Below are 26,455 nucleotides of genomic sequence, written 5' to 3'. Positions count from 1 at the left end.
TTGACCATGGATTATTTACAAGTACGTTGTTTAGTTTCCAAAAGTTTGGATATTTTCCCATTATTTTTCTGTTTCTGTCTTTTAGTTGGAATTCATTGTGGGAGTAGAGTAAGTTCTATTTGATTTCAATTATTTTTAACTTGTCAGGGTTTATTTTATTGCTGAAAATGTGGTCTATCTTGCTTAAGGTTCCATGGGTACTTTGAAAAGAATGTTTATTATGCTATTATTGGGTAAAGTATTCCATAAGTGTCAATTAGATCTTTTTGATTGATAGTGATATCTATAATTCTTTTATATCCTTGCTGATTTTTCTATCTAGTTCTTCTGTCGATTGTTGAGAGACAGGGGTTGAAGTTTCCAACTATAATTGTAAATATTTCCATTTCTCATTTCAGTTCTATCAGTTTTTGTTTCACATATTTTATTTTTTTATTATTTTTTTGGAGATGGAGTTCCGCTGTTGTTGCCCAGGCTGGAGGTGCAATAGCACGATTGGCTCTCCACAACCTCCACCTCCCAGGTGCAAGCAATTCTCCTGCCTCAGCCTCCCAAGTAGCTGGGATTACAGGCATGCGCAACCACACCCGGCTAATTTTGTACTTTTAATAGAGACAGGGTTTCTTCATGTTGGCCAGACTGGTCTCGAACTCCTGACCTCAGGTCATCCACCCGCCTCGGCCTCCCAAAGTGCTGGGATTACAGACATGAGCCACCGCACCCAGCCCTGCTTCACATAGTTAAGAGCTCTGTTGTTTGATATATACACATTTAGAATTGCAACATCTTCTTGGTGGCATGACCCTTTTATCTTTATATAATACCCGCTGAGTCTCTGGTAATTTCTTTTGCTCTGAGGTCTACTTGTTATCTGATATTATGGCCTATATCTGATGATATAGTTATTCTTGCTTTCCTTTTATTGATATTCACATGATACATCTTTTCCATCAATTTACTTTCAACCTACCCATATCATTGTATTTGAAATGATAGCTTATAGGTGGCATATTGTTGGGGTGTATTAATCCGTTCTCGCACTGCTGTAAAGAACTACCTGAGACTGGGTAATTTATCAAGAAAAGAGGTTTAATTGGCTCACAGTTCCACAAGTTGTACAGGAAGCATGGCTGGGGAGGCCTCAGGAAACTTACAGTCATGGCGGAAGGTGAAGGAGAAGCAGACACATCTTACATGGCTGGAGCAGGAGGAATAGAGTGAGGGGAGAGGTGCTACACACTTTTAAATAACCAGATCTCACAATAACTCATCACTATCACGAGAACAGCACCAAAGGGGAAATCCACCTCCATAATCCAATCATTTCCCATCAGGCCCCACCTCCAATATTTGGGGTTGACAATTTGACCTCAGATTTGGGCAGGGACACATACCCAAACCATATCATGGGGCATGTTTTTAATCCACTCTGCTGATTTATGCCTTAATTGGTATATTTAAATTTACATTTAATGTAATTTCTAATATGCTAGAGCTTAGTTCTGCCACTTTATTTTTTGTTTGTGTTCTGTTTTTGTTTGTTTTCTTCTTGCCTTCCTGTGAGTTTATTGAATATTTTTTAGAATTCTATTTTGATTTATCTATATAGTGTTTTTGAGTGTATCTCTCTATACAGCTTTTTTAGTGGTTTCTCTAGGTATTATACTGTACATACAACAGTCAGTTGGTGTCATCTTATAATCTAAATGAAGTCTGCATCATCATTTTACAAGTTTAAGTAAAGTATAGAAACCTTACCTCCCTTTATGTCCTTTTGCCCTCCTCCATGTATAATTGTCTTAAATATTTTTTCTATATCAGACAGTGCTATAATTTTTGCTTCAATCATTAAACCTAATTTAGAAAACTCAGAAGGAAAGACTATTTAATTACATTTTTGTTTACTATGTGCTTTCTTCTTTGCTGATGTTTTCAGGTTCCTCTTTTTTTCATTTCCTTTCTGTTTAGAGAACTTCCTTTAGCCATTCTTTAGGGTAGATCGGCCAGTGGTAAATTATCCTTATATTCCTTCACCTGAGAAGGTCTCATTTTCCCCTTCATTCTGATATTTTCACTGGATATTGAATTATTGAGTTGATACTTCTTTTCTTTGAGCACCTGTAAAATACTGCATCCTTTCCTTCTGGCCTGCATGGTTTCTAATGAAAAATCCATGGTCATTCCAATTGCTTTCCCTCAGGAGGTAAAATGCCATCTTTTTTTCTTTCTTTGTTTTTTTTTTTTTTTTTTTTTTTGAGAAGGAGTTTCATACTTGTCACCCAGGCTGGAGTGCAATGGCACAATCTGGGCTCACTGCAATGTCTGCGTCCCAGGTTCAAGAGATTCTCCTGCCTCAGCCTCCCTAGTAGCTGAGATTACAGGCGCTCACCACCACACCCAGCTAATTTTTTGTATTTTTAGTAGAGACAGGGTTTCATTATGTTGGCCAGGCTGGTCTTGAACTCCTGACCTCAGGTGATCCACCCAACTCAGCCTCCCAAAGTGCTGGGATTACAGGAGTGAGCCACCACGACCAGCTCCCATCTTTTTTCTCTGGATGCGTTCAATGATTTTTTTTCTCTTTATTTTCAGAATTTTGCTATGTGTCTTGGTGTGGAATTTTTTTGAGTTTATCCTGTTTGGAGCTCACTAAACCTACTGAATCTTTCTTACTACATTTGAGAAGTTTTCACCCATTATTTCAAGTACTTTTTCAGTCCTACCCTCTTTCTTCTCTTCTTCCAAGAATTCAATGACAAAACTGTTAGATCTTTTGTTGTAGTTCCATAGCTTCTGTAGACTCCGGTCATTTTTTTTCAGTCTGTTTTCTCTGTGTCGTTCATATTGGGTTATTTCTACTGTTCTGTTTTCCCATTCACTGATTCTCTTTCTCTGTCATCACTATTCTGCCATTGAACTCACTGATGAACTTTTTATTTTGGTTGTTATATTTTTCAGTTCTAAAATTCCATTTGGTTTTTCTTTACATCTTCTATTTTTTTTACTGAGACTTTATTTCTTTTTGGAGGCTTTCCAATTTTCCATTTGTTCCAAGCATGTTTGTACCTGCATTTTTATGATGACTGCTTTAAAATCTTTGAAAGATAATTCTAACAGCTCTGTTATCTCAGTGTTGGCATCTGTTGATTGTCTTTTTCATTCCATTTGAGAGCTTCCTCATTCTTTGTATAATGAGTGGTTTTCTATTAAAACCTGGACATTTTTGGCTCACACATGTAATCCTAGCACTTTGGGAGGCCAAGGCGGGTGAATCACCTGAGGTCAGAAGTTTGAGACCAGCCTGGCCAACATGGTGAAACCCTGTCTCTACTGAAAATACAAGAATTACCTGGGCATGGTGGCAGGTGACTGTAATCCCAGCTACTTGGGAGGCTGAGGTGGGAGAATTGCTTCAACCCAGGGGGCAGAGGTTGCTCTGAGCCAAGATCATGCCATTGCACTCCAGCCTGGGCAACAGAGCAAGATTCTGTCTCAAAAAAAAAAAAAAAGTGGACATTTTTGTATTATGTTGTGATACTGTGGATCTAATTTAAACCTTGTGTTTTATCTGGATTTCTCTGACCCTGCTGCAATCATTGGAAGGGGACACTGCCTTAGTACTTCCAATTTGAAGTTGAAGTCCAGGTTTTTCATTCCACCTCCATTGACACTCCCGATAGGAAGGCAGTCCTCATTACTCCCGTGAATGGTTTAAGGTTCCAACTTCCCATGTAGTCTCCAGTGACTCTACAGGGATGGGTGCCTTATTACCAGTTTTTGGGTATGAATATCTTAGCTTTCTACTTGGCTTTCTTTGACACCATCCTAGCAGGTGTCACCTGGCCTCATGACAACCTCTGAAGGGTAGAAGTCTAGGTTCTCACTCAGTTTTTGCTGCTGTGGGTGAGGATTGGACCACAGTTTGCTCTGCGGTGTTTGGCTGGAGTAGAGCAGTTATTGTTTAGCAGTTTTGTCTCTTGCTAGGCTGCCGCTTTGCCACTCCTTTGGCTAGAGAGAGCAGACTTTCTTTGGGAATTTTTTGGTCTACACAGGTTGGTGTTTCTGCTATGCTGACTGCTTCAGCTCCAAGTCTGAGATATATGAGGCATAAAGAAAACTCATGGAATTTATCACTGTGTCATTCCTTGGGTTCCAGGGTCCCTAGCAAATCTGCCGCCTACTCTTCACCTTTTAGATTCTTCTTAAGTTTGTTTTATATGTAATATCTAAGGATTTTAGTTGTACTTAGTGGTGGGAATAGGAAAAAGTATGTCTATTCCATTTACCCACTGTGTATGGTCTTGAATGTTGCTTATACAAAAGCACTTGTTACTGATAAACATATAGTATAGTAGTGGCAATTACTAGATATTTTATTCCCATGTTACCAGAGGAGAAACTGAGCACAGAGCTTAAGTGCCACACGTATAGTAAGTAGCAGACCCAGGACTACAAACCAAGTCTTCTCATTAAAATCCATGTTCTTGGCCAGGCGTGGTGGCTCACGCCTATAATCCCAGCACTTTGGGAGGCCGAGGCAGGTAGATCACAGAGGTCAGGAGATCGAGACCATCCTGGCTAACACAGCGAAACCCCATCTCTACTGAAAATACAAAAAATTAGCTGGGTGTGGTGGCAGACGCCTGTAGTTCCAGCTCCTCAGGAGTCTGAGGCAGGAGAATGGCGTGAACCAGGGAGGCAGAGCTTGCAGTGAGCCGAGATTGCGCCACTGCATTCCAGCCTGGGTGACAGAGCTAGACTCCATCTCAAAAAAAAAAAGAAAAAATCCATGTTTTTTCCCCATGTTCTGTGGATTAGGATTCTGCCTTTTTTTTTAATTTTTACTTTTTACGGATACATAATAGTTGTAAATATTTATGGAGATGTGAAATTTTGATACAAGCATATATATGTGCTTAGGATACTCATCACCTCAAACATTTATCACTTCTTTTTGTTAGGAACATTCCAATTCCACTCTTGTGATTTTGAAGTATACAATAAATTATTGTTAACTATACTTGATCTATCTTGCTACCACATACTAGATCTTAGTTCTTCTAACTGTATTTTTATACCCACTAACCGTCCCTTCTTTATACTTCTCTTTCCACTGTCCTTTCCAGTATGTGATAATCATTATTGTTTCTCTATCTCCATGAGTTCAGTTTTTTTAGCTTCCACATATGAGTAAGAACATGCAGTGTTTAAATTCCTGGCTTATTTTGCTTAACATAATGTCCTCTAGTACCATCCATGTTGCCACGAATGGCAGGATTTCATTATTTGCATGGCCGAATAGTATTCTATTGTTATTGTTGTTTTCAAGACAGAATCTTGCTCTGTCACCCATAGGTGTAGTGGTACAATCTTGGCTCGCTGCAGCCTCAACCTCCTAGGCTCAAGCGATCCTGCCACCTCATCCTCCTGAGTAGCTGGGACTACAGACATGCGCCACCTGGCCTGGCTAATTTTTTGTTTTATTTTTTGCAGAGGTGAGGGCTCACTATGTTGCCCAGGCTCATCTCGAACTCCTGAGCTCAAGTGACTTTCCTGCCTTGGCCTCCTAAAGTGCTGGGATTAAAGGCATGAGCCACTGTGCCCAGCCCTGAATAGTATTCCATTGTGTATATGTACCACATTTTCTTTATGCAGTTCATCGATTGATGGACACTTAGGTTGATTCTGCATGTTGGCTACTATAATAAGCATGGGAGTGCAGATATCTCTTCAATACATTGATTTCCTTTCTTTTGGATATATAGCCAGCAGTGGGATTGCTAGATCATATGGTAGTTCTATTTTTAGTTTCTTGAAGAACTACCATACTGTTCTCTATGGGGGCTGTACTAATTTACATTCCCATCAACAATGTATGAGGGCTTCCCTTTCTCCACATCCTTGCCAGCGTCTGTTATCACTTGTCTTTTTTTTCTGTACATACTTAGCATATTTTACAAAAAAAAAAAAAACTGTGAATGCCAGCATATATGACTTTGAGCTCCTTATATATTCTAGTTATTAATCCCTTGTCAGATAAGTAGTTTACACATATTTTCTCGCATTCTGTGGGTTGTTTCTTCATGTTGTTTATTGTTTCCTTTGCTGTGCCAAAGCTTTTAAGCTTGATGTGATCCTTTCTGTCCATTTTTGCTTCGGTTGCTTGTGCTTTTGAGGTCTTGCTCAAGAAATCTTTGCCCAGACCAATGTCCTGGAGCATTTCCTCAATATTTTCTACTAATAGTTTTATAGTTTCAGGTCTCATATTTAAGTCCTTAATCCATTTTGATTTCATTTTTAAATATTGAGAAAGATAGGAGTCTAGTTTCATTCTTCTGCATATGGATATCAAGTTTTCCTAGAACATTTATTGAAGAAACTGCAATTTTTCCAGTGTATGTTCTTGGTACCTTTGTCAAAGGTAGCTTCTGTCCTACTTTAGCATAGCTAGATAATAATCTTCTGTTTACTATAGTCCATTTGCAAAAAGGTAGCCATTTACAAATGTTTAAATGACGAGATTATTTTAAACTTACATAGTATTGCCATAATTATCCTGCAGTTTAATTCTTTAAAACTCAAGCATTTATTGATTTTCTTTTTAAGCTATAGGGTAACCCTAGCAGTTTTTAAAAATTTAAACTTGGTAAATATGTTTAAGTGATTTGCTATCCTTGATTAGTATCTTAGTCCATTCAGGCTGCTATAACAAAGTAGCCTTAACTGGGTGGTTTATAAGCAACAGACATTTACTTCTAAAAGCTCTGGAGGCTGGCAAGTCCAAGATCAAGGCACTGACACATTCAGTGTCTGGTGATTGCCCACGTCCTCATAGACAGTGTCTTCTGTTGTGTCCTCACATGGTTGAAGAGGGAAAGAAGCTCCTCAGGGTTTCTTTTGTAATGTCTCTAATCCCATTTATGAGTACTCTGCCCTCATGACCTGATAACCTCCCAAAGGACCCACCTCCTAATACTGTCACTTTAGGGATTAGGATTCCAACATGTGAATTGGGGTGGTGGGGCGGGCTGGGGCATTGTGAAGCATAAGCATGCAGTTCATTGCAATAAGATGATTCTTTAAATTTTCTAAAAGGTTACTTTTAAAAGTCTGCTCATGGCCGGGCGCAGTGGCTCATGTCTGTAATCCCAGCACTTTGGGAGGCCGAGGCGGGCAGGTCACCTGAGGAGTTTGAGACCTGCCTGGCCAACATGGTGAAATCCCATCTCTACCAAAAATACAAAAATTAGCTGTGCGTGGTGGTACATGCCTGTAATCCCAGCTACTGGGGCGATTGGGAGTTGGGGGGAGTGTGGCTGAGGCAGGAGAATTGCTTGAACCTGGGAGGTGGAGGTTGCATTGAGCTGAGATTGTGCCACTGCACTCCAGCCTGGGCGACAAGAGTGAAACTCTGTCTCAAAAAAAAATTTTTTTAAACAAAAATGAAAATTTATTTAGTATAATTTAGTTGAGTAATTTATCAAACAATTAGTATGTGCCAAGTGCCCAAGTTCTGGGACTGCAAAGAAAAAAAAGCAAAGGCTTCCTAGAAAAGAAAAAGCAAAGGCTTCCTTACTTCTAGGACCTGACTAGATAGAAGTAATCCAAGAGAAGAAGGCTTTTCAGGTAGAGGGACCACTAAGAGAGTAGACAAGGTGGCAAGGACATACAGAGTGTGTGCAAGGACACTAGAAACAGTTTGGTGTTGCTGGATTATCAGCAGGATGATTGGAATAGAGGGCTTTGAAGCTGGAGAGGTAAGTAAGAGAGAATACCTGGGCTGGTAAGAACAGGCGAGGGGAAGGTCTTCAAAAACTCTAGAGTCCATTCAAGACTTGTTTGTAGACCATCTTAGGCAGCCAGGGCATTATTCCAACAGATTATTTGAGTATTTAAATAAATAATTCTATTTGGTTCATATAACCAGATGGAAATTCATTTTAGTAGGTTTCTGTTGTGATCCTAATCACTGGATTATTTCTTTGATTATGTTCACAGCATTAAGGAGACTGTTCTAACCAGTTCAAGGCCAGTCTCCTGAGCTTTTTTTTTATCATTCACATTGGATCAGAACTTCTCATTTGGAAGCAACTCAAGTGTCCACCAACAGATAAATGAATAAACAAAATGTGATGTGTGTATGTTCATATATACACACATATATATATCACATATATGCTAACTGGTATACATATATATACACATACACACACACACACACACAGAGGAATACTGTTCAGCCTTAAAAGGGAAGAAAACTTTAATACATGGACATGCTACAACATAGATGAACCTTGATGACATTATGCTAAATAAAATGAACCAGTCACAAAAGGACAAATATTGTATGATTCTACTTATGTGAGGTACTAGAGTAGTCAAATTCAGAGAGACAGAAAGTCTAGTGCTAGTTGCCAGGGGCTAGGGGTAGGGGACAATGAGCAGCTATTGTTTAATGGGTACAGAGTTTCAGTTTTGCAAGATAAAGGGTTCTGGACATTGGTGGTAATGGTGGCAACAGCAATGTGAATGTACTTAATGCCACTGAGCTGTACACTTAAAAATGATTAAGATGATAAATTTTGTATTCTGTACATTTTATGACGGTTTTTTTTTTAAACCTCACTTGGTAAAGGTTAGTAATTGGTCTTGCTCATATTTCTAACCCAAGAGAAAAGACAGGATGGAATCTCCACAATCATGAATGATTATGGAATATTCTCTCAGTGACATGTAAGGACCTGAGGCAATGAAGTTGCACAGAGCTGGAAGACATGCCTTGCTGCTTCGCTTAATGAAATAACCTTTTTTTTTTTTTTGAGACAGTCTTACTCTGTCACTCAGGCTGGAGTGCAGTGGCACAGTCTTGGCTCACTGCAGTCTCTGCCTCCTAGGCTTCAGCAATTCTTGTGCCTTAGCCTCCAGAGAAGCTGGGATTACAGGCTGCACCACTATGCCTGGCTAATTTTTTTGTATTTTCAATAGAGATGGGGTTTTGCTCTGTTGACCAGGCTGGTCTCAAACTCCTGACCTCAAGTGATCTACCTGCTTCAGCCTCCCAAAGTGCTGGTATTACAGACATGAGCCACTGCGCCTGGCCTTAATGAAACAACTTTGATGTTGCTTTTTATCTCTAGGTAGAAAGGGACAATGGGATATAGTAACTTCAAGCTTATAAGAAATGCTGAGAAATACAGGTTCCTGAGCAGGCTGTTGTCTACATCCAAATTAATTTTGACAGGTGTTTATAGAGCATATACTGTATCCTTTCCCTTCCCAAGGTAATAAATCAGTACTCAGCCCTGCCTTCAAGGCATTTGCAGACTAGAAAGACTAGAAGTCTACACGTGAAACAGAATGATGCCCTTATATGGAGTTATCCAGGCACCAAGTTGCGTGAAGGCAAATGCTCTTGGTGTGGAAGAAGTTGGAGGGGCTTCCTGGAATAGGAGGTGGACATGTGAGTTGGACTCAAGAGATAAGGGCCTGAGAAGGAATATGGTGTTCAAAATGAGAAAGAGGTGGTGCACATGGGGTGTGAGGCCCGTAAAATTCCATCCAGAGTGGAGGAATCTGTAGCAGAAAGCAGGAAGTTTTGAAAGTTGAGAGCTGGAGGAATATTTTATAATTCCCAGTAAATGCCTTAGATGATAGGATGACATTTACTGATAAAGAGCATCACTAACTCAGTGAGCCTTTCCCTCTCAGATGGCCACTTCTTCAGTGTGAAATGTCCGTGTATATTGACAATGTTTATGTTCAGAAAACCTCTCAGTATTTCAAAGGCCTTAGGGTCATTAAGCAAATGACTTAATTCTTTTAATTCACTGAGGCCACTTCTCTGTCTGTAAAATTAGACTAATGCTTCTTACTTCACTGGGTTTGCAAATTTATCAGAATAACATGTGAAAAAATTCTTAGCACAGTGTCTAGTCCAGAGTATTAAGTACTGGAGGAGGTGGCATAGGGATGATGTTGACTTATATTTATTAACCCATTCATAGGAACTCTGAACATTAGCATGGGTGCCTTCACATCCCTTTCAAATTTGAGCCATACCTGGAATGTACAATGTCAGAACATAACTGAAATTCTCAAGCTGGGTAGCACATCAAATTTTAGGGAGTTAATTTTTCCTGAAAGGAACAGCTCAAGGATCTGCCAGTCTCATGGAAGGGAAATTAAACCACACAGGGATTTGTCTGAAGCTATGACTTTGGCCAGTCCCTGGGAAATAGGTGTGTGCTGGGGGATGTAAAGATCAATATGTGAGATCCTGGGGCCAATGTTTGAGAATGGTTTAAAATGCAAAAACTTCTCAGTAAGTGGTAACCCTTCAAAGCTCAGCTCAGATTGCCTACCCTGCAGGATCCTCCAAAGTGAGCCGCCTTCTGGGCTTGCTTCCGTGACACTTTTTTCATCTCTAATTCGCCATTCTCACACTGGGCTATCAGTCTCCCTTTGCTAGATTATGAGCCCTTTACTTGAGACTGTAAGCAGCTTGGTGCAGGCTTGATGCCGCTTGTTAGGCAGCAGCTATCATCAAGGTACTTTCAGAAGTCGCTGATATTCTTTACAACTAATTACCCCTCTACCCATTTTTATGCTGGCTTCTTATTTATTTACTTGTTGTCAGAGTAGTGAGTGAGTTCCTTAGGATCCTTCAAAGTGATCAATTAGGGTATTTTTTAGTATCATTATAAGCTCACATGTTTAAACATATTCCATGCATTTGAATCTGTTAGAGTTGTTACCCTTATTGAAAGTCAGATTGTCCTGTCTTTAACCAGCAGGAGCTTATTCGAGTTGATTTCTGGATCCTTTTGACATGACCCTACTAATCTTTGATAATTTCTTTGTTCTCTGGTATGACAAGATGTTCCAAGTTTGTCTTGCACATTTTCTGACCCAGACCTGGAATTAGCTAGCCATTTCCTCAGAGTCCTGGTTTCTTTTAGTAAAAGTGGTATGCCAAAATCCATGATGGGCACTAAGGGTGCTAATTGTTATTGCTGTTATTTTGGCGACACATGCATTTTTTACATGGTTATAACCAACATCAGTTATCACTTTATTTTTTATTATAACATTGTGAATTTTTTCACTTATATCTACATAGTATTTTTTCCAATTTTTAATTATGAAAAATTTCAGTCATACTGAATTGTGTGCGTACTGATGCACACAGTTTCAAATCTTATCAAGATTTCATCACATTTCATCTATCTGTTTTTCTGTTTCTTTGCTGGAATATTTAAAGCAAATACTAGACATGTACGTAAGTCTTAAAAATGTCACGTAAGTGAATGTACCACACCTGTGTGCACATTCCCCCAGTTAAACATTTGTTACTTCCAGTTATTCACTGTCGTATACAGTGCAGGCCTGTTGTGTCATATAGGTGGCATGTCTGAGAGTTTCACCCATGTTCATGAGCCATAACATTTAGGTGTCATTAACTATTACCACAGTTCACTTGGAAGATTTTCTCGGGTAGACAGTGTGTCTTTCCTTAGCGTGCATTGGAAGAACATGCCAATTGGAGTTCTGCTGACTTGCAAGAGCAGGGGAAAGTGCTAAGTTTTACATATAATATCATGAGGATTGTTGAAATGAGTTTGTTGCTTTGATCTTTTCATATAATTTCCTACAGGAAAACATTGAGTATAGGCCAGGGGTGTGTGTGTGTGTGTGTGTGTGTGTGTGTGTGTGTGTGTAGCTATTCACAGGCATGACCATAGCACACTACAGCCTCAAACTCCTGAGCTCAAGTGCTCCTCTCACTTAGCCTCCTGAATAGCTGGGACTGTAGGTGCACCACTGTGCCTGGATTTACTTTTTTGGATACCAACAGAGACTATAACTTATTGAGGCGAAAACCCGTTAGAGGTCCACTTGAAGATACTGTCATTAACAGATAGTAAGTATCTACAGTGTACATAAGTATCTACAGTGTACATAGTATTCCCTTCAAAGTTTATAGTCTTGTTGGGGAAGCAGCTTGAATGTAGAATGTAGAATGTACTGCCAGGCAGTACATACTACACAAATGACAAAGACCAGTGCCATAGGAGTCTGGAAGAGATTGGTCTAGTGTGGTCAGTGAGGTTAGTGTCAGAAGACCTATGTTTAGATTTTACTTGTGGGTAATCTGCCATTTCACCTCTGTGCCCTCATTTCCTCATACATTCTTAGGACTAATTTCACTTGCCACCTTGTGGCAGCCTTTCCTGCACCATCCACCTCATCAGAATGAATTATGAAGCTCCTTCCTCCAGCTCACCTGTGTCACTGTCAGGCCTTAGTTCCACTCAGTAACTATTGGTTTACGCTGTGCTTCCCCTAAAATGGTAGCTTTTCCAATGCACCATGCCCTTTGTTCATGTTCTTGTAGCCTTGGTACCTAAAGCACAGTAAGTTATTGGTTCATTAGTGCTTTATATGCTTTTAAGTTTTGAACAAATATTACTCAGGATTGGTTATATTGCCTTGGTGAAAAAAGAGTTTGAACTGGAATTGAATTGAAAATGTGATTTGGTTTTGGGGTTTTTTTGTTTGTTTTGCAACAGGTTTTGGGAACTTTCATAATATATGCTATTAAAAATGGAATTTTTTTGTTAATACTTGTTTTATTCACAATAAAGTAATTATAAACACACATCACAAAAATAATATTAATAAATAGCACTTGTAGTACTCCTGTCAAGCCTAAACATTAATATTTTAGAGTATTTCCTAGTCTCTTTTTCCTGTATTTATATGTGCTATGTATATTTTACAAAATAAGGGTGAGGCTGTTTCACCCTTTGTGTGCTTTAAGTTAATATATTGAAAATATTTTCCTGGCCGGGCGCAGTGGCTCATGCCTGTGATCTCAGCACTTTGGGAGGCTGAGGTGGGTGGATCACCTGAGGTCAGGAGTTGGAGAGCAGCCTGACCAACGCAGAGAAGTCCCATCTCTACTAAAAATACAAGATTAGCCGGGCACAGTGGCACATGCCTGTAAATCCCCGCTACTCGGGTGGCTGAGGCAGGAGAATCACTTGAACCTGGGAGGCGGAGGTTGCGGTCACCTGAGAGCACTCCAGCGTGGACAATAAGAGTGAAACTCCGCCTCAAAAAAAAAAAAAAAAAAGAAAGAAAATATTTCCGCATCACAAAATAGTCATCTACAACATAGGTTTTAATGGCCACAGAGCTTCTCAAGCATGTGTAATAAGGACACTTTAAACATATATTTTTACTGGTTCTTGTTGTTGAATTAAATTATTTTAATTATTACTTTACCAAAATTTGTATAAACAAAAACTGTGGGTGTAAACATGTTCTTATAGCTCTCCTACAATTATAGATGAAAACAAATTTACAAATTCAATTTAAAACTTCAGAATCCATATAATTCACGTTAACAACAGTAGATATTTTGCTGAAACTAAATTGGTGATTCAGATGTGAATATGGCACTTCTTTGACGCCTGTCTGTCCTGTGTCCCATACTTTTTTCCTACCACATTTCTTTGTTTGAACTACGGTGAAACTTTGCTTTGTGTAGCAAGGCATTGGCTTTTAATTGGTATGACCACGTTATTTATAAGCTGTCACCTCTGTCCTTTCTGATTAGTCATTAGTATATGAAAATTCAGGAATTTACTACTTGATATCTGTAAGATTTTAAATGCAAATCTTACAGATCAAGGAATCTTGCCAAGATTCCTTGGCAATCAAGGAATAGCATTCACCTGCAAGATGATTCGGATAGTCGAGACTATGCTTATATTTTTTAAAAGATCATGCTTGAGTTGAAAACTCAAGATTGAAAAAAGAAATGTGTACTGGCTTTGCAGATCCCTGAGGATATGTTGGATGCTATTTTGAAAAATCCTCATGTAATCATAAAAAGCATGAGCTCTGAGGTTAGTCCTGGGTTGGAATCCAAACTAAACCTCCCATATGCTTTGTGGATGTGGGCAAGTTTCTTAATCTTTCTCAGCTTTAATCTCCTAGTCTGTAAAATAGAGATAATGGCACCCTTAGCCTGTTAATTGAATAGTTTTCGCTTAGAGGGGTGCGAACATGAACGATTGTGTTTTTCTCCAGTCAGAACTCCCAACTGCTCTGTCCAAATCTCCCTTCTCCTCTCAAGGACAGATGATACCTTAAGCAGAGTTCACAACCTCTTGGTCACACTGGGTTACTGAAAGTTGACCATTTGAAAAGTTCAGTATATCTGATTGAAAGGTTTACTTCTGTTACTCTAATCAGGCTTGTGGCTATTGGGATATGAAGTGGGAAAAGGTAGACTTGGTTTGTTTGCTTTTGAGATGGAGACTTGCTGTTGCCCGGGCTGGAGTGCAGTGGCATGATCTCAGCTCACTGCAACCTCTGCCCCCTGGGTTCAAGTGATTCCCCTGCCTCAGCCTTCTATGTAGCTGTGATTACAGGCATGTGCCACCACGCACAGCTAATTTTTGTACTTTTAGTACAGACACGGTTTCACCGTGTTGGCCAGGATGGTCTTGAACTTCTGACCTGATGTGATCTGCCCGCCTCGGCCTCCCAAAGTGCTGGGATTACAGGCGTGAGCCGCCGTGCCTGGCCTGGTTTATTTTTTCTACTCCTCTTCCCCATTCTTCACCTTGGAGAGTGTAGGGGTGGGAGGAGATACAGTCTCTCTCTGATATTTCTTCCCTGGCCCTTCTGGTCTCCAGTCATTCCAATGCCCAGTTGCCCAATGTGTAAAATGAGCAAGAGGGTGAGGAACAAGGATACGAGTCTCTTAACTGGCTGCTCTTGAGTCCTCTTAGATGGCATTTTCAGGTTGCCTGTCTAGCACTATCTGTGGGTCCACTCCCCGTTGTTGTGAGTTCTTTGGAGGGTGGGCTTCCTCACTGCATGATCTCCAGACCTGGAGAAGAAACTGGTATTTAGTTCCTTTCATCTCTTTCAGGACATCCTCACTCTCCTCTGGTACCACCTGGCCCTGGTCCACTTGCTTATTGGGCAGCCCTTTTGAGTGGGGAACTGGCAAGAGGGCTTAAGACCAGCAATTTCTATGGACATATCTGTGCCAAACAGTGGGGTAACAGCAGTGCTGCTGCTTCTTGCTCAGTTTCTCCTTCCTCTGTCCAGATTGGTGCAGGCCAAATCTGTAAGTCGACTGCCTGATCAGATATTCACAAGACATTACACTTTTTAAAAGTTATTACCCCAAACCTTTTCTTTTCTTTTTTCTTTTTTGGTACCCCTAGTCTCTGTAACTGATGATCTTGGAGCCCACCGTGGGGTAGGGAGAGGACCACCCCAAAATACAGCACATTATAGTAGGTCAAGGAATCCAAGATTTCCCCTCTTATCTCTGCTCTTCTTTTGTGGACTGTGGAGGGAGAGGGACAATGCAGGAGCACATGGTTGGGGTAGAAGATCTCACAGTTATAGCTTCTTTTTTGTTTTTTGGTGTTTTTTTTGAGATGGAGTCTTGCTCTGTCACCCAGGCCGGAATGCAGTGGCGCAATCTCGGCTCACTGCAACCTCCGCCTCCTGGGTTCACGCCATTCTTCTGCCTCAGCCTCCCAAGTAGCTGGGACTAGAAGTGCGTGCCACCACGCCCAGCAAATTTTTTATATTTTTAGTAGACATGGGGTTTCACCATGTTGGCCAGGATGGTCTTGATCTCTTGACATCATGATCTGCCTGCCTCGGCCTCCCAAAGTGCTGGGATTACAGGCGTGAGCTACCATGCCTGGTCCATAGTATGACTTCTTAATAAATTCTTTAATTAGCCTGGCACCAGTTATTGACTGCTGTCTTTACCTTGTGGGGAACTCACCTCCTCTCTGTCTTTAGTTGTGAGTTCTATTTACCAATTGTGGGGCAACTGAAAAAGTCCCATTCAACATTCTCTTATATAACTACCTTATGGATTTCTGTGGTATTAGATATGATAATGCCAGGCACATTGTAAACACTCTATAAATAAATGGTAACTGTTAAAATTATTGCAGTGCCAAGTTTATTTTATTCTTCCGTTCTTGGATATTTTAGTCCTTAACTATTTTCCGCTATTTTATAATAGATAATGCTGTGATGATCTTTAGAGCAAAGACTTTTATCCTTGGGATGAATTTCTACAAAAGAGCGTCTGATTCAAAGGGTATATTTATTTGTAAGGCTTTTGTTGCATCATACCAAATTGGCTCTCAGAAAGGATAGTTTTGGCTTCCCTGATTCTTCTTTGATATTAGACATTTTAATTTTTTAATACTTGATAATTTGATAGGTGAAAAAATAGTTGTTTTGATTTGGATTTCTTTGATTGCTACTGAGTTTGAATATATTTTCATGTATTATTGGCTCATATTTTAAATGACTTGTTTGTTCAAATGCAAGGTGCTTTTTGATACACTTTATTCGTGTAATTGGGAAAACTGTGTGACTTCAGGCATTGTAATAAGGGAACTTGGAATAACGAGAGCGGGGAATCTCCAGCAGTAGGGAGGGAAAAGATTGACCTGACCTGTTGTTCCTGTTAACTCGGCAGCTCCTTTTTGAGACTTTTGCAGTTGTGATTCCATAGATTTCCCCCAGGCAGCCCTTTGATCTTTACTCAGTTTCAAGGCCTGCCTCAAATGTCACATGGTTTGTGATACTTCCTGATATCCTCCTGAAGGAGATTTATCTTCCCTCAACATCCTGCCTCTCTGCAGCTCCTATGATGTTGCAGCGTGACTGTGTTTTTAGTCTCTTCTCTTAATTATGGGACTTCTCAAGGATAGTCATCTTTCTTTTCTAACCTGGTGTTTGGCACATAGGTACAGAAGCAAGAGATAAGACGGTGGAAAGTGTTGCAAGAAAGTAGAATAGGGTGATTAATTCCACTTGGAGTGGGGCATTGTCAGAGGCTGCAGAGAAAATTATAATTGAGCTGGGATGTGAAGAATGAACAGGAGTTCATCTACAGATGGAAAAGTAACATTTCAAATAATGAGAACAGTTTAAAGGCCTAAAGATGTGAGCTCTTGAATGTCGAGGTAAGGTGTGTGGATGGAGAGGGATGAAGAACAAGGTTCAAGTGAGTCTCTCTGTTCTCCCCAGTACCCCCATCTTCATTACCTTTGCCCACCGTGGTCTCTGCTTTGTCCAGAGTATCTTCTCTCTCCCCTGCCTCCTTAGACTCTATCAGTCATTCTACAAAGTTACTGAATACCTATTATGTACTTGCACCAAGAGAAAGAGGCAAAAATTGGTTCATGGACAACTTGGAATGGCATCATAGGAATGTTAGCCCCATCCTGAAAAACCAAGCAGAGTAGTGCCTTACCCATATTCCTTTTCGACTGCACTGATTATTCCTAACAACTGAAACGTTTTCTATTATAGCATCTGTAGATAAAATAGATAACAATCAAAAGAGTTACAGTTTATTTAGTCCCTTCTGATGGGACAGTGGTTTATTTCCAGCTAGGCTTAGGCAAAGAAAATGCAGTTTTCTTCTTCTTTTTTTTTTTTTGAGAAGGGAGTCTCGCTCTGTCGCCCAGGCTATGGTGCAGTGGCAGAATCTCAGCTCACTGCAACCTCTGCCTCCTGGGTTCAAGCAATTCTTCTACCTCAGCTTCCTGAGTAGATGGAATTACAGGTGCACGCCACCACGCTCAGCTAATTTTTTGTATTTTTAGTGGAGACGGGGTTTCACCATGTTAGCCAGGCTGGTCTCACACTCCTGACTTCATGATCCGCCCACCTCAGCCTCCTAAAGTGCTGAAATTACAAGCATGAGCTACCACACCCAGCCAGTTTTCATATTTTCTATAGCTGTCTGCTTCTCTGTCAGTTCCCATCGTTGTTCCAGTTTCTTTGGCTTCACGATACATCTTCGGTCATGATTAAAGCATGCCCAAAACTTAATGGCATAAGGTAACCATTTTATTTTACTCACAGATTCTGTGGGTCAGGAATTCAGAGAGGGCATGGCAGGAACTTGTTTCTGCTCCCCAATATCTGGGGCCCCAACTGGGAAGGCTTGAATGGCTCAGAGTGACTTGACTGCTAGGAACTGGAATCCTCCGAAAGCATCACTTACATACCTGTCACCAGGGCTGGGATGACTCAAAGGCTCTGCTCAGCTGCAGTTGTTGACGAGAGCACCTACCAGTGGCCTTTACATGGAGCCCAGGCTTCCTCTCATGGCAATCTCTAAGCAATCAGACTGCTTACATGGTGCTTAAGGGCTCCAAGAGTGAATGTCTTAGTGGCCAAGATGAAGATGTCATGGCCTTTTTTAGTGACCTAGCCTTAGAAGTCACATAGTGTTACTTTGGCCATACTTTATTGATTGAAGGAGTCACAAGTCCACTCAGATTCATGGAAAGGGAACATAGACTCTTAACCTCTTGGTAGATGGAGTATCAAAGAATTTGTGGCATTTTAATTTTTATTTTATTTATTTATTTTTTAATTTAGAGACAGGGTCTCAGTGTCACCGAGGCTGTTGTGCAGTGGTATGATCTCGTCTCATTGCAGCCTCAACCTCCCGGGCTCAAGTGATCCTCCCAACTCAGCCTCCCGGACAGCTGGGACCACAGGTGCATGGCACCACATCCAGCTAATTTTTCTGTTTTTTGTAGAGATGGTGTTGCACTGTTTTGCCCAGGCTGGCCATTCTTTAAAACTGCCACAATAACATTTATTTTTCAGGATAAAGTCTCCTTTGAATCTTTTCAAAGGTCAGCTTCCTAATCAGGGCTCTTTGAGTAAATACTTCCTCTTTCAGAGTACCACCCACTGCCCTATTTCTGCTGGAAATCTTACTTGGTCAAGGCAGGGATTTCATCTGCATTATTGATCTCCAGATCCTCGTCAATCTAGAACAGTGTCTGGCAAACCGTTGATGTTTAATACATATCACTGATTATGTAATGCTTACTATCTATTTGTGTGAGAGAGAAGAGGATATCTACATTGGTATCTGTGTGGAATTTTCTACTTCAGTGTCTAATTTCTGATGTATTCCTGAGTCACCTGTTGAGACTCATTCTGTCTTTCGGAGTGATGTGCACGAACCCATTATTGGAGGAGATCGTGGTATTGGTCATCTGTCTCAAAGTCTCTATACACTGAGAACTCCTTGTTCCAACCATAGGCCTCTATAGGTCCACCAGTCTCTTAGCAATTTCTTTATATATATATGCTGGAGTGCAGTGGCACCATCTTGACTCGCTGCAACCTCTGCCTCCCTGGTTCAAGTGATTCTTGTGCGTCAGCCTCCTGAGTAGCTAGGATTACAGGCACCTGCCACCATACCCAGCTAATTTTTATTTTCTTTTTTGTAGATATGGGATCTCACTATGTTTCTCAGGCTGGTCTCAAACTCCTAGGCTCAAGTGATCCTTCTGCCTTGGCTTCCCAAAGGAACAATTATTTTTATGAGACTGTTTAAGGCCTCTATATAAGTTGGGTTGACCTAGTGAGAAATCCTTTGTTGACAGCTTGCTGTTGTGGGCTATAAAGCAATAGCCTCACCAAGCCTGGTTTCATTTATTTCAAACCCTTTGTAAACCAAGGGAACAGATGCAAAGTATCTCCTTATTTTCATGAACTTCCATATCAAGGTTTTTTGTTAACTGAATTTGTGATTGGGTGAGCTTTGAGCCAGTGAGTACTATTCTCTTTTGTTACTGCACGTGGCGTGTGTGGTGTTAACATAAACTGTATTCTAAAGCTGCCTGGTCCTGAACTACTGAATTTATGTGGTGGTAGATACAAAAGGATCTCTATTATGCTGAAAAGAACAAAGTATTATCTTATGCATGTACAAAATTATTATGCAACAAATGCCCAGAATTCCTGCTGTGTGCAAGAACTTCAGCTAGGCATTGTGAGAAATAAAGGTATAACAAAGAATGATAGTAAACTGATGATATTGGTAGCTTGTGGGGATTTGACTGGCAGGGGTGGTAAAAGGGGCTTCAACTTTATGGTGTCTCAATTCTGTTTTTAAAATAACAGCTTTGTTGAGATGTAATTCACATACCATAAAAGTCACCATTTAAAAGTGTACATATTCAGTGTTTTCAGTGTATTTATGCAGTTGTACGGCCATCACCAGTATTGTCAGAACATTCTTACCTGAAAAGAAAAACACGGCCAGGTGTGGTGGCTCACACCTGTAATCCAGCACTTTGGGAAGCCGAGGCGGGTGGATCACCTGAGGTAGGGGGTTCGAAACCAGTCTGACCAACATGGAGAAACCCTGTCTCTATTAAAAATACAAAAAATTAGCTGGGTGTGGTGGCACATGCCTGTAATCCCAGCTACTTTGGAGGCTGAGGCAAAAGAATCACTTCAACCCGAGAGGCGGAGGGTGCAGTGAGCCGAGATTGCACCATTGCACTCCAGCCTGGGCAACATGCAAAACTCCATCTCAAAAAAAAAAAAAAAAGGAAAACCACATGCTTTTCTGTCATTCTCTAAAAGAAAAGGTAGAAAAGGACATGGAGTTGTTCTTCATGTCAATCTCAGATGTTTCTCCCAAAGTAAAATGTCATTTTTCCTGTTCTGATCTCAGAACATGTTGATTGAGACTCTATCTTGGTACTTAATACATTCTGCCAAGAAACTAGGAGCATGAATACCTCTCCTCTGCTAGCTTAGGAGGACCTTGGGAGCAAAGACTAGGTCTTGTGCTAATTTTACCACCTGTTGAGTAAATGTTTAATATGTACTCATTAAATATCAGTTTGAATTCTATTGACATTCTTAGACTTTTCAGGTAGATTTCTAGGAGAAAGATCTTTTCTGACCAATACATCCCTAGTTCATTTCTCTGTTAGGTGGAGTTTCTCATTCTTCTGTTTCTACCCAAAGAAGTATGATTTAAGGTAAGGTGAGGGTTAACTTTCTTTCTCGCTCTAGTTCTCAGTCTCTGTCTCTCTCTTTTTAACAAAACAAAAATAAGCAGGACTGATGGTGGGAATAGAATCATTGCATTTGCTTATTTTGAAGTTATGTTCTCTAAGGATATCCATAGCTCTGAGGGCAGAAGGTTGGTAGAGAACATTTGGATAAAGATAAGAGAAATTATGTTCTGGGACTATATTGTGAGCCCCATCTATAAACAATATGATGCTAGGCACAGTGGCTCACACCTATAATCCCAGCTTTTTGGGAGGCTGAGGTAGGAGGATCACTTGAGCCCACGAGTTCGAGATCAGCCTAAACAACATAGCAAGACACTGTCTCTACAAAAAATTCTTAAAAATAGCTGGATGTGGTGGCACATCCCTGTAGTCCCAGCTACTCAGGAGGCTGAGGTAGGAGGATTGCCCAAGCCCAGGAAGTTGAGGCTGCAGTGACCTGTGATCATGCCACTGCACTCCACCCTAGACAACAGAGCAAGACCCTGTCTCAAAAAAACAATGTGGAGGCCAGGCACAGTGGCTCATGCTTGTGATCTTAGCACGTTGGGAGGCTGAGGCAGCTGGATCTCTTAAAGTCAGGACTTCAGGACCAGTCTGGCCAACGAGGCAAAAAACCCCATCTCTACTAAAAATTAGAAAAATTAGCTGGGTGTGGTGGTGCATGCCTATAGTCCCAGCTACTTGGAAGGCCGAGGCACAAGAATCGCTTGAACCCAGGAAACAGAGATTGCAGTGGGCCAAGATCGTGCCACTGCACTCCAGCCTGGACTGTGTCTCAAAAAAAAAAAAAAATTACAGAGTCATAATTTATTATGCATATTATATATATATTGAGCACTTACTATATAGAGTACTGTCCTGTGCATTCCTTATGTATTAGTTAATCTTCACTTTTATTTTCTCCATTTTGTGGATAAGAAACTAAAGAGCAGAGTATTTAGGAAAATTGCAAAAGATGTCTCCATTAGAAAATAAAAGAACCACATTTTGACCCCAAGCAGTCTTCGTCTAGTGCCTGGTTGGTTTCTCTATATAAAGTAAACTGAATTTGAATCCTGGCTCTACTATTTAATAGGAATATAGCTTTGGATAAGTCATCTAATCTCTCTGAGCCTCACTTTCTACATGGGGTAGTTGGCAGATTGTGAGTAAAGCTCCTTAGTCCATTGTGATTCCCTTCTGCCATTTATTTGTGGATTTTTCTTGCTAACTCTGTACAGTCTGACAGTAGCAGGATATGTGAGTGATGGCAGATTTCAACTATTTGGTTGTGTAATGATTAAGCAGTTCTACACATCCTTTTCTATCGTGTTAACAACTTTGTTTCTCAACCCACTGAGAGACCACTGTTACTGTGGACTTAATTCTGACCCATTGGTAAAGATTTTGGTAATACAAACTTGATGAGAACTTGATAACGTGATGGTCAGTTTAGCTTGTTAGCAGTGAAGAGCAAGAACATTGTACCCTACACTTTAGAAATGCATATTTCAGAAAGTGTCTGAAAACCTTGACCAATGCTGGTACATCTAGAGAAGATGACAGCCCAAGGGATCATGTGGGAAGCATGCCAGATAAGGAGTAGTTGGAGCCTCAGAGGTCATACGGTGTGAGGAAAAGAAGAGTTTTAAAAAGAAAGAAAAGAAAAAGAAGATATTCCATTGTGGGGGCTCACACGGAATCTAAATTGTTGAGTAGGGAAGACAGGAAAACCAATAACATGAGTAAACAATTTCCATCTTGCCTGGCCCTGACTGGGGTCATTACTCTAAGCCACATGCCTTACTTTGCTTTGACACTTCAGGATGTTCCCTCCTGGTATTAGCTGTGCACCAAGGCTAAGAGGTCACAGGGCCCTCCTTGCCATTCTCAATAAATCAGTTTTGCAAAACCTCCAGGCCTTCTTGCAAAGTATTCAGGCATATAGGGTTGTAGCTGATCAGCCATAAGGACAGGCTTCCCTTTAGGCCTTGCAGCAGTGTGGCACCGGTTTGAAAGCCTCCATCCAGTGCACATAATGAAAGTCAGAAAAAGACCTTCATTACTTATGTGTACTTTCTACAAAGAAACAGATACCTGGATGAGGGCCAAGACTGCCTCCATCATTCCATTTTGTATGTCTGTGTTGACAGAGTCAGCAAGAGAAGAGATATCAAGTGCTTGCAAGGTCCCTAGGTCTGTCCTTGTAGCCAGACCTTCCCTTGCTACTTGTAATTCCTTGACAGAAGACACTGTGGTAGTGGGTACTCAGGAAAGAAGCAACTAGAAGGGGGCACTTCTCCCAGGGCAAACACTGAATCCCCTTTCTGTTATAAAGTTCCCTGAGTCCTGGGTTGGATTGTTCACGTAGATAGAATGATAGCTATTGAAACTGTCCCTAACTTAGTAATTCTTTCTGAACTCCCTTGAGAGGGCCCAGGTACTCTTACTTTCCATCTCTCCTGACAAAGAATAAAGAATGAGTCTAAGAGTCTTGACCATCATATATCTCAGGCACTGACTGGGGATGGGGAAGCTTTGAATAACCAGATACATACATATAGATAGATAGGTAAAGATATCTCATAGCTACACTTTCATTTTTTTATTAATAAAATACTAATTATGTATCAGTCTTGTGCTAGGCACGAAAGATGCAATGCTGAATAAGACAGGTTAGATAACTTTTGTGAAGCATAACATGTACCCCTCCCAAATGTTCTATTGATGACAGATTCCTATCACTGGGTGCCTCATAATTTTGTATTCTTTCATCACATCTAAAATCAAGCTCTACATGGTAACTTTCCTCAATTTGGAGACATTGGACACACTTCCCGTCTTCTGTGGAGTTTCTGGTGTCTAAGAAGGCTCAACTGCCTACTAAAGTTTCTCCTGCATATGCTACAAGTATAAGGCTGCTCACCTGTGTGAGTTATCTGGTATTTAATAAGGTGGGATTTGTGAATGAATATTTTCTCACATTCATGACATTTAAAGGGCTTCTCTCCTGTGTGAATTCTTTGGTGTGTTTGTAGATTTGTGTCATAACTAAAGCTTTTCCCACACCATGAGCATCTATATGGGTTTATTCCTTGATGTGTCATGAAGTGCTTATTAAGACCTGAACTCCATCTAAACCTCCTGTCACATTGTTGACATTTATAGAGTTTCTCTTCAGTGTGAATTCTCTGGTGCTTAGTAAGATCAGAGCTAACTCTGAAGATTTTCCCACAGTCCTGACATTTAAAAGGTTTCTCTCCTGTGTGGCCTTTCCCATGAAGATCCATAAGTTTTGGAAGCTCTTGTTTACAAGTTGTAAGTTTCTTTTCTTCCTTGGAAAAGCTTGATGCCATTTTTGTACCCTGTGTGTATCACTATGATTTTCCCTGCCCTTTGTTTTCTGGGCAATTTTCATTCTGGTCTTTTTTGATACTTTGCATCCTGCTGTTTGTATTTCAGATGCAGAAACAGATATTATAGGATAGTCATTTCCAGTGTCATTTTTTAGCTTTAACCCTAGACAGATGGCAGTCTCATAGATAGCCTGCATTACATCATTGTAGACAGTCTTCTCAAGAGGATCTAATAATTGCCATTCTTCCTCAGAAAAGTACGCAGCCATATCTTCAAATGTCAACAAACTCTGGGACTCAGGCCAGATGAGCTTAGATGCCATCTTCCAGTCTTCGGTGCTTTTGTGCTCAGAAAGGGCTAAAATCTGTTGAACATGCACAGCTCTTTCATATACAGGCTGGGTTTCTTTGTGAGTATTCCAGCCCAGCTGTTCTTGTAGTACCCTGTATGTATTCCAGTATTCTTTCTAGAACAGACCCATTGGTTCGAGCTCTGCTGCCTTCCACTTGAAGCCTGGGGCCACTGTTGTTCCTCCCAAGAGCACTGCCTCCTCTCCCAGCTCATGGGCTGTGACCTCATTCTTTGTTCCACCAGGTTCTCTCTGCAAGCATTCCACCAGGACCAGAGCCTGTTTGACATGCTGTGGATGATGCTTCTGCACCCAGTGCTGGGTCCCCTTGGGCAGAATGGTCAGGAACTGCTCTAGTACCAGCATTTCCAAAATGTGCTTTTATGAGTGGATCTCTGGCCTCAGCCAATGATGGCATAATTTCTGAAGTTGGTTGATAGCCTCAAGCGGTTCAGTTGCTTCATGATAATGGAAGCTCCGGAAGTGCCTGCGTGCACTCCCAGGACCAAGATTCTCTATTTGTGTGCTGTATTTCTTACTCTGACTGGAGTTCTCTTTCACAGACCTATTGGTCTCCCACATAGCCCCCATATGAGAGTTCAAGCATGCATCTGCCTTCAGCTCTCTCATTATCATTTGCTCTAGGAAGAGTTTTACTCCTGTGTGTGACATTCACACCCATCTGGTGCCACCTTTGAGGTACATCAGGTTTGGTACATTTTGGTACAAAATGAGGGTGCAGGTTTGGTACAAAATCAATGAATAGATCTTCCCAAGAACACTTCAGTCAGCTCTGGCTTCCCTGGAGGCCCCTTTCCTCGTCCTTTGCTCAACTATGCCTCTGTCGCCACGCCTGGCTGCTGCTCTGGGCAGCAAAGCTCTCTGCTCCTGCACCACTGAAAAGCAATGTCAGGAAAGCCAGCGACGTCAGGAAAGCCCGTGATGCCTGGCAAGTAAAGCTCCAAGATTTTGGGAGCCTTAGAAAGGGCCTTGGAAGATCATTTCTCCCATTCAATCCCTCCACCTCCCAGAGACCTTACCCTGACTCACTACTCCTGGGACGAGGTCTGTGGCTATTCATTTAATTAATTGAGACAGGGTCTGGCTCTGTTGCCCAGACTGGAGTGCAGGGGCACGATCTCAGCTCACTGCAACCTCTGCCTTCTGGGCTGAAGCCATCCTCCCACCTCAGCCTCTTGAGTAGCTGGCATTACAGGCACACACCACCACACCTGGCTAATTTTTTTTTTTTTTTTTTTTTTTGGAGAGACAGGGTTTTGCCATGTTGCCCAGGCTGGTCTCAAACTCCTGGGCTCAAGTGATTTGCCCACTTCGCCTCCCAAAGTATTAGGTTTACACACATGAGCCACCACACGAGCCTGAGACCCCACTTCTTAAAAAAAAAAGAAAAAGGCATTGTTGTAGCTATGACGTTCCTTGTGTTTCAGTGTTTGAATTAATGAATTTTTTATCTTATGCCTACTTTTCATGGAAATGGTAGTGTTCCCTACTTGCCAGTCATGACTTACAGCCTTTTCTGGAAGATTATTTCATTTTCGTTTTTTCTTTTTTGAGACGGAGTTTTGCTCTTGTTGCCCAGTCTGGAGTGCAATGGCACGATCTCAGCTTACTGCAACCTCTGCCTCCCAGGTTCAAGCAATTCTCCTGCCTCGGCCTCCCAAGTAGCTGGGACTACATGCATGTGCCACCATGACCAGCTAATTTTGTGTTTTTTGGTAGAGACAAGGTTTTGCCATGTTGGTCAGGCTCGTCTTGAATTCCTGACCTCAGGTGATCCACCCGCCTTAGCCTCCCAAAGTGCCAGGATTACAGGCGTGAGCCACCACACCTGGCTGGA

The 26,455-nt window shown here is 41.1% G+C and overlaps 1 protein-coding gene and 1 pseudogene across 4 annotated transcripts in view; one reads left to right on the top strand and one right to left on the bottom strand.

Moving 5' to 3' along the window:
- Window positions 1-26,455, top strand: part of GAB2 (GRB2 associated binding protein 2) — a 206,124-nt gene that overhangs the window by 7,769 nt on the left and 171,900 nt on the right. The window lies entirely within an intron of this gene.
- Window positions 23,702-25,233, bottom strand: LOC129007258 (zinc finger protein 75D-like; annotated as a pseudogene).

The sequence above is a fragment of the Pongo pygmaeus genome, chromosome 9 (genome assembly GCF_028885625.2).
Source record: "Pongo pygmaeus isolate AG05252 chromosome 9, NHGRI_mPonPyg2-v2.0_pri, whole genome shotgun sequence".
In the NCBI taxonomy this organism is placed as follows: Eukaryota; Metazoa; Chordata; class Mammalia; order Primates; family Hominidae; genus Pongo; species Pongo pygmaeus.
Note: the sequence above shows the minus strand (reverse complement) of the source record. Positions and strands in the feature narration are given on the sequence as shown.